The 13,435-nt window shown below is 44.0% G+C and overlaps 1 protein-coding gene across 6 annotated transcripts in view; it reads right to left on the reverse strand.

Annotated features, from left to right (window-relative positions):
• TNRC6B (trinucleotide repeat containing adaptor 6B) overlaps positions 1-9,161 on the reverse strand; it is a 134,569-nt gene extending 125,408 nt beyond the window's left edge. For 5 of the 6 annotated variants that reach the window (XM_087767831.1, XM_087767844.1, XM_087767835.1 and 2 more), the window contains exon 1: positions 8,632-8,774. The gene's annotated coding sequence lies outside the window, so the exon portion shown is untranslated. Of the gene's footprint in view, positions 1-8,631; positions 8,775-9,053 lie in introns of those variants that run through there. The other variant, XM_087767830.1, reaches the window with a different exon arrangement.
• Between the last annotated feature and the right edge of the window lie 4,274 nt (positions 9,162-13,435).

Raw genomic sequence — 13,435 nt, forward strand, 5'->3', positions numbered from 1 at the left:
CCGAAATTTTCCAAATGAATGTTCCATATTTATCGCATTTCTAATCATTAATAACTGAGTCTTTTGGTTTATATAAAGACATTTTGACTTCCTACCACATGATTATATATGCAGAGAAGTCCAAGATCTTAACACTATTATTGTCAAAGACAACAAATACTGAGTTGTCAAGCAAATAATTCTAAACTATAATTGCAAATACCACCTTTCAACATAACCAGCTGCCAAGTTCAGCTTCATCAATATTTATAGCTTGACATCAGTCTGAATTGTACTTTTCAGCTATTTAGGCACCTAAGAAAGGAACAGGAAGCTCATTTTCAAAAATCTGCTCTATATTCAATGTTTTTTTCAATCTTCTTCAAAGAAATGAGGCAACACACTCATTTTTTTATGGCTTTTTTTTTTAATTTAAAAACAAAAGCAAAGTTATTAGCGATACAATCCTAGTCTTCAACACTACAACCTCTGATAAACACGCTTAGTTAGAACTACTGGCAAGAAGAGTTTTGGACCTGCTCAAGTATGTGTGAGGTCAGGGCCCTACATTTTCAGTCCTTTGGGTTTGGCACAAAACAGTTCAACATTCACATCTAATTTCCTCTGAAAGTGGCATTTAAAAGATAGGTAACCAATCTTTATTATTTCTATCAAAAACATAAAAGTCTGCCTTTTGGCTACCTGCTTGCAATACATGACAAGCGATTTTCACAGTCAAGCTCTCCCACCATATCTAAAAATCTCTCTTTAAATTTGCTCCTAGGTTTGAATGTTTGTCACCGGTAGATGTTAGTTTTTGTTCATCCTTTATTCAATCTGAAACTGTAGTAATAAAAACTCCCAGTTATTTTTTGAGTTAAAACTTTGTAAAACTAAGGTTATTTTTAGTTTATTTACATACCCAGCTGAAGCAGGGGCAAGTTAAGCTGACATACAGTATCCATACACAAGGCAGTACCAGTTTATCTAGTTACCTAAACTGGTGAAAGTAACATTATCCAGCGTTGGATAAGTACAGGGTTAGAGCTGGAGACAGAACAGACAAATTACGTCACTGTATTCTTGCCCTGAGGCCACCACTATGCTACGCTGTCAGGAGCGTTTTCCATTGCTTATTAGCCAATGTTAAAATTATTTGATACAATGGGACTTCTACCTTTTTTCCCCTGAGACGCTTCTCCACAAGCTAATTTACTTTTCAATCAACAGGAAGTCTTTCTCAATTTGAATCCATTTTCTGCAATACATGAATTGCCAAGGACAGGGAAAAGAAAGAAAGTTGGCTTTTAAAGATGAAAGAACCAGAGGAGTTAACTTCCAACAAAAGAGAAGATTATCTGCCAGTTTTGGTTGCTTCTCGGTGTACCCTCAAAATTAAAAAGGCCAAGCAAAGAAAGTTCTAGACAGTTAATTTACTGCAACTATGTAGTTTAAAAAGTGAGTAAAAAAGCCTAGCTGTGCAGTAAAAAACATTTTTTCCCCTTTCAAGTACCATTCAGCAAAGTGGGTGCCGTCAGAAACGTAGGTAACGTTCCCCTAACCTTTTATTAAATAGAAACATTGAAAAACAACTAAAATCTGCACGTTCTTCATGCTGTCGCCACACCAGCTACAGAAAGTGGATGAGCAGATCCTGAAGCACCCAAACATTTACCCAAGCAAAAAAGCACAGCTTTAAAAAAAAAAATAATTAAGCTTTAGTATCACACATTGTTTTGAAGGGCTAGGAAATACATGAGCTGTGCCTGCATAAAATCACCACAAAAAAGACACTTAATATGAGGGGCAGGGGAATACTAGTATAAAGATGGTATCCATCTTTAAAAGCTTCCCAATGTGAGAAAACTTTCAAAAATATTAAATACTGGAATTTTTTTGCAATGTCAATGAAAAAAGGTCTGTATCTTGACGAACAGTTCCAAATAAGCACTGTGGCTTGATTCTTTTTCATTCTTGCTCTCCTCATCAAAAAGAGACTCATCTGCATTTTTAATTGCAAGAATAGACGTCTGGTGCAATGCAATTAAAATCCGACAAGGCAGAATCTTAGCCATTTGACAAAGAAAAAAGTTAGAAAGCTAATTCGAAACAAATTCTTCTCAGAACCCAAATGCATACGGAAGGATATGAATTTAAATTACAATGGCTGCAATAGTAAAACTTCCTGTGTGGACACACATTTGTGCCAAAGTGCTCTTTTTTTTTTTTTTTTTTTTTTTTTTGCTTCTTACTTAGAAATGGTTTAACTTGAACTTAAAAGAAACAAACACACAAATTTCAGAATAAGCATGTTCCCAACACAGAGTTAAACTGCCTCATTTATAGCAATATAAGAATATTGTCATAATCACACAAATGTATCTGGGAAAAATCTCAATGCATAAAAATCCTAGAGAGGGTCACAAAGATACATACTAAAAACAATAAAAGTAGCTGACAATGTTGCAAAGCAACTATTTCATGCAACATGTATTATGGCCTTCTTAAAGTGATTTTCAGCTGCTTCAGGTCGAGGATGGATCATAATTCATTTTGGAGTGAAGTATATTTTGGTTTCTGTACGAAGCTGAGGTGAGGGGACACATTCCCTTCCTCTACTTCAGAGACAACATTTTTTCATCAAAAATTTATACTAATACTTTCTCTAAGTTTGTATTAAAGACATCGTTCCTCAAGCTAATTGCACCCGCTAGTATTATTAACTTACAGTTTCTTAAGTCACAGTGTGCAAGGACAGAAACCTCGGACATTTGAAATAGTGTTTCACTGCATTAGTAAAGAAAGGGAATGTATAGGGGATTTAACCACCTACAAATCTAACTTCTGGAAAAACTTTTAAATCACAAAGTTATGGTACGGCTGTATAAAAAGCAGATTCTACTGCCAGCGGTAGTGAGAAAATAAAATGTACCCTATGGCATTTCAATAGTCTCCAGAAAGAGTCATCAGATTATTTCTAAAGATCCAAAAAATGTCCTAGGAGGGAAGTAAAAGGTTTTCAAACGTACAAGCGAAGAGCTGGACAACGTGTGTCTCTTCAACCACACATAGCTCATAAGACAGCCAAGTTTATAACTAGACCATGCTGACACAGGGTTGCTGGGTAATTTAAATCTCTTGGCTGTAAGAAGCAGCAAGACAAGAGGGCCTACTCCTATTAACATTGGTGGGCTGCTCTAGGGCCAAAGCATGTTCAGTCCACGGTAGACTGCTAAGTCCCTGGAGAGTTACTTCTATTTCCTAGAGGTGAATCCCTTTTCTACCACATGCGTGATACAGCCATGAGATTTTTGCAGAGAGGTCACAGGGCCAGGAAAGTCGGTAGCAACTGCCTTAGAGCAGCCCAGACATTTCTCAGTTCTGATCATGTGCAGACTTTTTAGACCAGTCTTAAAACAAGAATGCCGACATACAGCTTTTCAAACATTTAGCTTCTTGATTTAAAATCAAACTTTCAATTTAACTTGTGAAACTTTCTCACAAAGTCTACTTTTGCCACATGAAGAACACAGTAGAGAACTGCAAGGCATGACCGATGTTTGCTGTAAGAAAAGAGAGACTCAAGTAGGAAAAAACCTGCAATGCTAGGATACAAGATGATTAGAGGAACAGGAAGAAGCATTTCCAACTAGGAAAACAGAGACTAGAATCTGAAAATCTCTAAACTTAACAGAAGAAAGTTAATAGTATTCGTAAAAACTGTTCTTAGTCCGCTACTAAATCAAACAGCATAAAAGAATAAATTTCTCCTAATACAAACAGACTTCACTATCGAAAAAATGAATACACTACTGAAAAACCTTTCGTTAGGTTGTTTTTCACTATAATGCTTTTTATAATGCTGTCAAGAGCTACAATGAAATTATACAAATTAAATGCAAGTAAAAACATTAACGACTCTTACTTTGCTACTCATTTAGATGGCTTAGAGGGCTTCCCCTCACACAGGCAGCATGATGTTATTGTATCACCTTTTGCCCAATCCTCTGTCAGGCTAAAATTATCAAATCTTTGTTTTGCAACTTTGCTTCTTATCCTTTCATCCGCTAATTAGCTTTTCAGCCTTCAATCTTGTGCCCGACAGGATCAAAATATATTGACTACCAGTTTATACTTTACACATTTATTCTGACCACTGTCCTCTAACATGCAGCAAGACTGCTGCCTTACAGTACCTCCTATTTCTCCTGACAAGCACTATGTTTCTCCACAGACCTAAAAGCTAAACTGGGCAAGAACTACTTTCAGATCCATTTACCCTTTTAAATAGATATTTAAAAATTATTAAACAGTGGAAGTCTCAGATAGAACATCAGTTTTCTTCCCAGATTTTTTCAAAGGAACTATTGTGTTTTTTCTAATTCACAGACATTAAATCAGGAAATACACGCAAGATATCTGATTTCAGAACTACTAAAGCTGGCAAGGCCCAGAAATGCAATCCGTACTGACTAGCTGAAACTGGAAAAGGTCATCTCCATAGCTCACTACATGGTAAACACGGAGAACATCCAAACTCCAACCACAACCCTTACACTGATGAAAACTTAAAAACCTCAGAACATTCCCCTACAACATGATGCAAACCATAATAAGTGCAAAACCACCCTCTCCCTCTTACCGCTATAGAAGGCAAAGGGAAAAATTATTTAACGTTTTCACTGCCTACTGCTCTAAAGGAGAAAAAAAAAAATACACCAGCTCTTTGCAGCAAAGCATGCTTATTCCCCTGAAGAAAAAAAAAAAGTGCGACGCAAAGATGGTATGAACAGTAACACAGAGAAATGTAAGGAAGTATAAGAGTTTTACTATCCACTGAAAGTGACAGGGAACAGCAATCAGAATACCCTGATTACTATTACCCTGACCACCTCACAAGCAAAAATACCAACAGGCAACTACTTGTCTGACAGTGACAGCTGGCTGAAGTACCAAAAAGTGCCCCTACTTTTATTAGCAGATAGTAGCAGAAAGTTTAGTTTGCATTCACAAGAAATTAAAAACAATTCTTCAGTCCCTATTCCACACACTGCTGAAAGAACAAGTGAACTTGGCATATCTATTTTATCTGAAAAGGGAGACAGACAGTAAATGTTAAGCTAAGGAAGACTATCAGGAAGAATCCATGTCTTATTCTACCACATCTGGTCAAACAATTAGAAATAATGTTACTAACTGTTTGCTTAACATCTCTGTGCTAAGTTCTTCCTATTAGAACTGAAGACTCACATCTTCATGATATTCTTTCCCCAAGATAGTATAACGTTTCACAAGTAAAATTTCTGAAATCGCAACAAATAGATCATTAAAAGCAATTCCAGAGATAATTCAGGCAAACACATTTTATAAGCACTGAGGTGACAGAAAACTTGTAAGTTAAAAGAAAACCACTGGTATATATTTGCTCGTATCAGGTACTTCCCCCCCTTATCTATGTGCTAAATATGCTTAATTTATCCTACGAAGACAAGCAATGCCCGTTCTTTACAATGACACATTTACTGATCCAGAAATTATACACAGAAAAAGGCTGAGTGAAAAATAAAATCTAATAATAAAGAATTGAATAGCTGTAAGGTACTCTGTAAGTAGAAGTATTGCAGAATTTGTAAATCTTCAGTATAGACAGAATTTGTGAATCTAATAGTAGCACTAGAGAGCAATTACTGAGGAAAGCCATTGCAAAGAAGCTGGAAAAAGACTGTTAATCGTTATTATTACTATTATTGCACAAACCAGATAATATCTATGTATAAAGAGACATTCTGAGAAAATAAACATGATAATGGCAATAAGTGACTAGGATGCAAGAGACTTTGCATCCAAGCATTCTGCAGAAATGGAGAATAAAGTAACTGAACCATTAAGCAGACTATTAATAAACTCATTCAAGTCAATAACTAAGCTCCTTAGACTTATTCTATGATCTCTACTTTATACTGCTTAATTGTAAATCCAGTCTCTTCTGTGAGCAGAAATACACCATCTTTACCGGAGGAAAAAACCCAACAAAAAAACCCCACTCAAAAACCCAAGAGAACAAACCTCATTTGAACATATTTTCAAACGAGTTATTCTATAGCAGTCCTCTAATTCTTTCCATCATTCTGGATGCAGCTATTCATCCCATTGTTCTAGATGCAGCTATCTCTATATATGATGTACATTATGCATTACTTCTGCAAAACAAATTTATTTCTAATTTCATACTTCCTACGACAGGAGGAAGATCCCAGGTAAAATACACTACCTCAGAACTACGCAAAATTCTCTCCTGAAGCTCCCTCCTCTTCAAGTCATCATCCTCCAACATCAAGTTTCAATGATCAAACATTCATCACCAAGCAAAGCCATGACAACATTCTACCTAAATGTTTTATTGGACTATTCAGTCACACAAACTCTGGTAGACGAAGCCTTTTTTGATTCACAGTTTCAAGATTTTTATTTCCAAATATTTGAGCTTATTTAAATGAAAGCTTAGATTTCCAGCTAAATTTGCAGCTATACAGAAACTGCAGTAATGCACCAATTCATAAGGCTGCCTAATCAAGAGACACTGACTGGTTTTTCTTTTTTTTCCCAGTACTTCCACATTACAGGATTGAAGTGATTCCCTTTACCAAGCATCCCGATAACAACATTATGAGAAAACAGAAACCAAGACCAAGTTCACACGAGAAGTATGCACATTAGAATTTTACCAACTAGCACTGAAACTTCTGAGCTAATTCTATACATATGTATAGTTTTACATAAAATTGTATATTCACTAAACATTTACATGCAATATAGCTAACCAAGATGAAAGTAAAAGGTATAATGATAACCTCACCTAGTTTCTACAAAGAAAGATGTGCCTGCGCCTTATTGCCGCCAGAACTTCACAGCAGAAAAGCTAACACACACTTCCTACTGCTCGGGGCTCCATTCCCCCTTCCCCAGCCTCAACTTTTTGCAGGATGATTTCTTCACTGCAGAATTGACTAGATTTACCTGCAACTTAGTTAAACACAGGTGAAAAGTCACCCTTACAAACCACTCCCTGAGGTATATCTACATGGCAGTACTTGCACTAACCGTGGATCGTGTAGAAAAACTTGACCTTATCTTTAAATTCAGGACCTCAGGTAATGCAGCAGATGACAGTATTTTCCCAGCTTCTCAACAGCACGCATGTTCCAAGGAATCTGTACCATTAGAGAGAGTCACCATAGGAGAGGACGGAATTGTTGAACAACTCCAGTGTAGATAAACTAACTACAAAGCTGCTTGAATTTGTGCACGTATGTAACAGCCCTGCGAATTTAAGCTATTACCTCTACAACGCTTGTAGCAGAAACTAAAAATCCAATTCATCTGGATAGCAATATTACTGGAAAATACTAAGTAAAAGAGACCTTTCAAATACGGAGATATACAAACCCTGAAGATCCACCTACTATTTCTCAGGAAGATTCACAGGTTTTATAGAGGATGAAAATGCGACACTGAAACCTAACAAGTCATGATTTAAAAAATAATAATTATGGATTGCAAAAAAAAAAAAAAGTTAAATTTACAAAGAGATATCTTAACAAATATTCCTTAAAGTTTGTGAAATGTTAAAAATGGACAAATGAAGTACCGTTTACAGTAATGAGCATGTCTACTTTAGCTAGGAAAACACTTTGTTGAAACTTGGTTTTATTCAACAAGCCTCAGCTCTATCCTGTAGTAGATACTCCTACATGCATTTCCATAAAGCAGATTTGAGCTTGCAAGATAACCATGCCACAAGCAGCGTTATCCACAGCCAGTGAAGTTTCTCCAGACACAAACATTCGCTCATTTTGCTACAAACAGCTCGGGAAAGTTGGTTTTGGCTTTTTTTTTTTCCGCCTGGGACACACCTCTGAGCACGGTCACTCCTCCCTCCCACCCACATACACACATTATAACTAGCATCATGTTCAACACATCCAGCGCGGCTTATAGTGGTATCAACGCAACCTCAGGACTGTCCCCACGCCGCACAAAAGCACTTTTCTCCCCAGCCACAGAAAGGCTCCTCGGGGTCTTTCCGCCGTCGCACATTTTGCCCGGCCTGGGCGAGCCGGCGGGCGGCTCTTCCCGGGGCTCGGCAGCCAGCCGAGCGCACGGCGCTGCGCACCACGGCCGCCGGCCAGCGGCCTGGGGGCCGCCCGCGCCTCCCGCCGGGGCCCTGTCGGGAAAACCGGCGGGGGCGGCGGGGGCACCCTCTGCGGCGGCGGGCCGCAGCCGCGGCGGGCGACGGCCGCACGTGAGGCGGGCGGCGGAGAGGGGGCGGCACGAGCCCGGCTCTGCCCCGGGACAGGCGCTCGCCGGGGCGGAGCGGGGGGAGCAGCAGCCCCGGCGCCGCTGGGGCAGCGCCCTTGAGCCGCCGTTCGGGGCCCCTCCCGCCGGCCCGGCCCCCCCTCCCCTCCCCCCCCACCCGAGGCACCGCAGCTCGGGGAGGGGGGAGGGGGCGCCCGCGCTCGGCGCCAAAGGCCCCCTCACAGGCGGCGGGAGGGTCCCCAGGGCGGGAAGGGCCCCGAGGGAGGCCGGCGGCCCGCCCGCCCTCCGCCCGGGGACGGGGGGGAGGAATGGGGGGGGGGCCTGTCCCGCACTCACCGCTGAGGCGCCGCCGCGGTGCGCTGAGCCCCCTTCTTCTCAGTGCCGGGGGCGGCTCCGCCCGCCCGCCCGGGAAACACGAACCCAGGGAACAAACGCGAAGAAGCTGCGAAAAACGCCCCCCCGCCCTCCAAAAACCCCACCAAAAAAAAAGAAAAAAAAAAAAAAACCAAACTTTCCTCGCCGCCGTCTCCCTCCCCCGAGGAGCACGAACCCAAACACACCGAGACACGCCCCCGCACCGCCCCTCGCACCGCCCATTGGACGGCGCCCCGCCGACCCCCACGCTGATTGGCCGCTCCGCCTGCTCGTCTTCTCCCTCCGCTCCCCTTTCCGCCCCTACACGCTGCCCATTGGGAAGAGCCTCGGGGATCTCTCCGCCCATTAGCCACGGCCCACGTCAATCAGAGCGGAACACCCACCTCCCAGCGCTTCTAACTGGGCTGTCGCGTCACTACACCCTCGCTGATTGGCTGTACTTGCTGACTATCATCGGTTAATATTGCCCCCTTCGCAACCCTCACTGGCTCCCACCCCTTCTTCCTTTCTGCCAGTTGGCTGCGAGATTTGCCCCTTAAATGGGGCACCCGCTCGCCCGCCCCTACTTGCCCCGCCCTTCCGCGCCACGGATTGGGTTGCGGGTTGCACCCTCGGACACCATTGGAGAAGGGATGTGCCCCTTACACCACAACAGCACGAAGACCCGCCCACCGAGCTGCTCTCCTTGGCGGCCTCTTCGCGGCAGCGCTGGGGCCCTCCTCAGCCGAGGCGGGAGGGGAGGCTACGTCAGTGTGCCTCCTTCATTTGCCGGCCCCCAGGGCGGGGCGCTGTGACGGGCACACGCGATAACGACTACGGCCGCGGCTGTCGCCGCTCAGCGGCGCCAAGCACCCCCGCCGCGGAACCGCAACAACGCCACACTGCCCACCGACCCCCAACGACATTTACCCATTGCTCCGCCCCTCCCCTCGGGGACACGCCCGCCCTGAAACAACTATTGGGCAGGGGAGATGTCAGTCGTGCGGCTCGCGAGGCCATTGGCGGGAGGCCGACGCCTCCGCAGCCAACTGGCAGCCGACCCCGATGTCAGCCGCCGGATGACACAGCAACCGGAGGCGGGGGGGGGGAGGGGGCGCGGGGGAGGGGAAGAAGTTGTCTTTGATTGGTTGATTTCACTGTCAATCTGCCTGGAGCGCGGAGTGGGGCGGGGAGGGAGGTGCCGGGCCGCGTGAGGCAGTGGGCGGGGCGATGCTGCGTGACTGCCCGGCCCCACGTGGCCCGGGGAGTTGCGCACGTGACGGGGGCCCGCGAGGCGCCGCGGCGGCCGTTGGTGGGGGGGTGAGGGGAAGGGGAGGAGGCGTCCGGGCAGAAGGAGCGATGGCGGCAGCGCGGTTCGCCCCCTCAGCATGCCGTCTGTCTCGCTGTCTGTCTCCGCACAGTACAGCGCGGTGAGCTGCGGGAGGGAGGTTCATGGTCCACCTCCCTCTTGCCGGCCTTGGCGTTCCCTCAGGGCTTGCCTTCAGCTGTGGAGGCTGGTCCCCGGCGGCCTCAGGGCGGCGTGGGGGTGGCCAGTGATCCGGGCTCGCCTGATACTACCTAGCTGACAGTGTTTTACGTTTCACGGGTGGAATCTGGGGTTCGTTAGGGCTGAGAGGAGCTCGGCCATCGGCTTCCACAAAGCAGCGTTTTGCCCTTTGGGCTTCAAGAATCGGCTGCGGTTTGCTTTGGAACAAGGCCTGAGGCTTTGCAGGCCACAGTGCTCCAGACAGCTCAGTCCAGAATGTCTACAGTCCCTTTGTTGTCCAGGTTCTCTGGGCTGAAAATGACACTTAAATTTTCAGGTGGAAGCTGTGAATAGCAATCAGGAAAACCTGTGAAAAATGGTTTTGCAGTGACCACAGTATCATTCATAAACGTAATTGTTAAAAATAAGCGCTGATCTTCAGTATCAGTGGAGTGGGCTGGGCCTGAAACAGGGCTGCGGGGATGGGGCAGAGCTGAGCTGGCCTGGCGACGCTTTCCTGGGAGGCGATGTGAAGCCCAGGGTGAGGTGCAGCAACATCAGCACGGCGCTGGATGGGTCTGCAGAGCAGGCATGGGGCAGCACTTCTGCATCTCCAAAAGGCAAGGAAGAAAATGGGAGATGTATAAGCAGGACCTTCATGGGACAAAGAAGGGTTTAGGATTATAGAGCAGAAGAGGATGGCCAGAGGAGCATATACGTCTCTGAAACTGACAGGGAGAGAAAGCAGGGAGGGGAATACATGGAATAACAGAAGCACGTGGAGGATAAACTAGGAGGAGACAGAGGGTATCCTTGCTTGTACTGAATTTCTATGCTCCTTCTCATTCTCCTTATTCTCCGGTATTTTTGAAGACTGCTGTTATCTTAATGGCTGTCACTTCCTGACCTCACCCAGGGCTGCATGCCAGTACAATGTTTTCATTTCATCTCCTCTGGAGAATCCTGTTACAACCTGATCAACAGAATAGTGGGGCAGCTGAAAATACCGTTTTGGTGCTGAACAGAGAACTATAGAGATGTCATGTGCCTGTCATAGTAGTGAACAGGTCTGTGGGTGTTCAGTGAAAACACGGTTTGCCGTCGAAGAGCCGTAGAGCCCTTCACAGGTTACTCGTCACCGGGAGGGACAGCTGCCAGCACAGCAAAACAACGTGTGCTGCTGGCACGGGCAGCAGGCAAGATCCATGTGAACCCAGGCTACACAAGTTAGTAAACAGCACTGAATCTTTTGATGGCTTCCCCATTCAGTAATGGTAATTGATTTTTACATTGATTGGTGGGGGAAAGAGCCCCATTAATAAGACTTTATACTGGGTATGTCCGTACTTGCTACTGTAGTACTTTAAGGAATGCAAAAGGCACTATATAAATCAATATGAAATAATGGTATAAATTGGGGATGTGCCTTGCCTCTGTTCCTCGTTGTTTATTCACTGAGCAGGAGCTGTCTATATCCTATCTATATCCAGTCTATATCCACATATATTTTTCCTGGTGTAAGCAGAAATCACGTACTGAGAGTACAGGCTGCACGCACTGGGAGAGAAGGATATGTCCAAGATGCTGACCTTGTCTTTGCCATAAGTAAAAAATTAAAAAAAAAAAAAAATTTCCCTGTTTAGATTCCCTTTCCCCTTGTCGGTGTTCTTTTGCAGGTTTTCCTTCATATGTTTTGCTCAGGGTTTTAGTGCGCTTGTAGCAGCACATAGAAAGCAATGTGATTTATTTTGCATAAGCATAGAAAACCAGATTTTTTCATTTCAGTGGAGCAAAAGATACCATGCTCCATTGTCCCTGTAGTTTCACGCTACAGAACAAATCTGAACTGCAGAAAGCAAGCAGATTGTGTTGGTTTGTCTGACGTGATAATGGATGACTCAGAAGTTCCCACCTGGGTTCACCTGTGCATTTGGGGGCTCCCAGGCTAGTTTCTGGCTCTCATGAAGTCCAAATGCTCATGCACAAAGTAGTTCTTCCTATTTATTTCATATGTCCCCCATTGCCACTTCTGTCCAAAAATGGGACCAAGTTGGCTAGTGAAATTGCATTTTTTCATCCACTGGATGTCAGTGTTACACTACCACTGTGGTGCATTTCCAGGTGCTGGGAAAGGTTGAGCTTCTTTGGGGTGAGGACTTTCGGAAGATCTTTGCTCTGTGGTGGACAAGTGACGTGAGAGACCACTGAAGCGCGGGGGAACGGGCTCGCTGCAGTATGAATGTGCTCCCTTTGGCTTCTGCAGAAGCAGGCTGGGACCCTGCCTGCAAATGTCGTGAAGTATCACACCTCACAGGGACTGTAGCCTGAGAGACAGACGCGCTTCAACGTTGGGGTCAATTCCACAACCTTTTGACTATTCCAACCTCACCTCCTTATGCCATGAAAATACATGGCCTCTTCTTTTTTAAAATTAAGTTTACTTGTGAAATCAGAGAGGCAAATAATACTGCCCCTGACAGGGATACAGTACAGGAAAAGGCTGTGCGAAGGGACTTCTCTAAACAAAAAAGGAGTGCTGCCAGCTTGGGGCAATTCTGAATGCAGGAATGGGAGGGGACAAAACACTAGAAGCAGCTTTGATATTTGGAGTTGAAAGTCAGGGGTTTTTAGATCTGACACCGGTTTATTATTTCCAACAGTTCCGTAACATCTTTTTTATAGGCTTGCTAGGTTTTTTAAATTAATGTACTTGAATGAACTCTGGATAATCAGTCACTAAAAGCTACTGATACTGAAAAACAGTCTTTGCTAATCCCACCTTTTTTCTGCTTCAGACGCTTTAAGCAGCAGCTATCTAGGGGGCACAGAAAGTAACTGGTTCGCTACCTGTGTTGCGATTAAGAGCGAGGTTACTTTTTGGAAAGCCACAGTAAAGTGTATGCTGATGCTCTTTATGGCGCATCATGTTTAAGTGTTTTGGTATGAAATGTGGCATTTAACATATGATATAATGCTGTACTTTATCTGTGACTGACATGCAGGCAGCACTGGAAAAGAAGATGGCTGTTGTTAAAAAGATGATTCATAAAAAAGTAATAAAAGAATTGATGTTCTCTTGTTATATATAAAGACAGGCTGATTACGTTATTCTCTTGCTTATTTCTTTCCCCTGGAAGCTGCTTTTTTATCCGTCCTTTTCCTAGAAGACTTCAGTGAAGTTTCAGCAGGTGTATAACATCAAAGTACCAAAAGAATAAAACGTGATTGTTTGGAAACATTTTGATATGGCTTAAAATACCAATTATCCTTATTTAAAAGTATTTATCCTAATAATTACTT

Source organism: Nipponia nippon, unplaced genomic scaffold (genome assembly GCF_047370975.1).
Source record: "Nipponia nippon isolate SJK-2023a ecotype South Korea unplaced genomic scaffold, ASM4737097v1 scaffold_3, whole genome shotgun sequence".
Taxonomy (NCBI): domain Eukaryota; kingdom Metazoa; phylum Chordata; class Aves; order Pelecaniformes; family Threskiornithidae; genus Nipponia; species Nipponia nippon.